Genomic DNA, 450 nt, shown 5'->3' with positions numbered 1-450 from the left:
TTTCTTTTTATTTACCTTTGGTTATGACATCGTACATGTTTTTCTAGTTGCGCAATTTTATACCTCCAAGTTTGCGCTGCCATGCTGGTGTCAAGGGGAAATATATGTACTTATTTCAGGTGTTCTAAATGGTAGACTGTAGTCATATATGTCATTACAGATGTCCATATGCGGCAGAACCCACTTATCGTCTGGTGCTTTGGAATCATGTTCCAACCACCCTTCAATACATGTTCATTTGCTGCCTTCATTCCTCAAAATACTTTAGATAAGCAGTACCTATGCTGTGTACTAAAGGCAGCGTCCATAACATATAGCCTCAAGCACGTTCGTCTGTCGCCTCGCCGTGCAACCTTTTAGCGTGTCAAGGTTGCTCATAGCGGACGAATGGAAACCTTTTGCCACACATCCGGCAACTTTTATTTACATAGCGCATATAATAATTGTACT

Source organism: Epargyreus clarus, unplaced genomic scaffold, assembly GCF_041222505.1.
Source record: "Epargyreus clarus isolate Ecla_fem2 unplaced genomic scaffold, WU_Ecla_fem_2.2 ptg000007l, whole genome shotgun sequence".
Classification (NCBI taxonomy): Eukaryota; Metazoa; Arthropoda; class Insecta; order Lepidoptera; family Hesperiidae; genus Epargyreus; species Epargyreus clarus.
The sequence above is the reverse complement of the archived record's forward strand: the minus strand, read 5'-3'. Positions refer to the sequence as shown.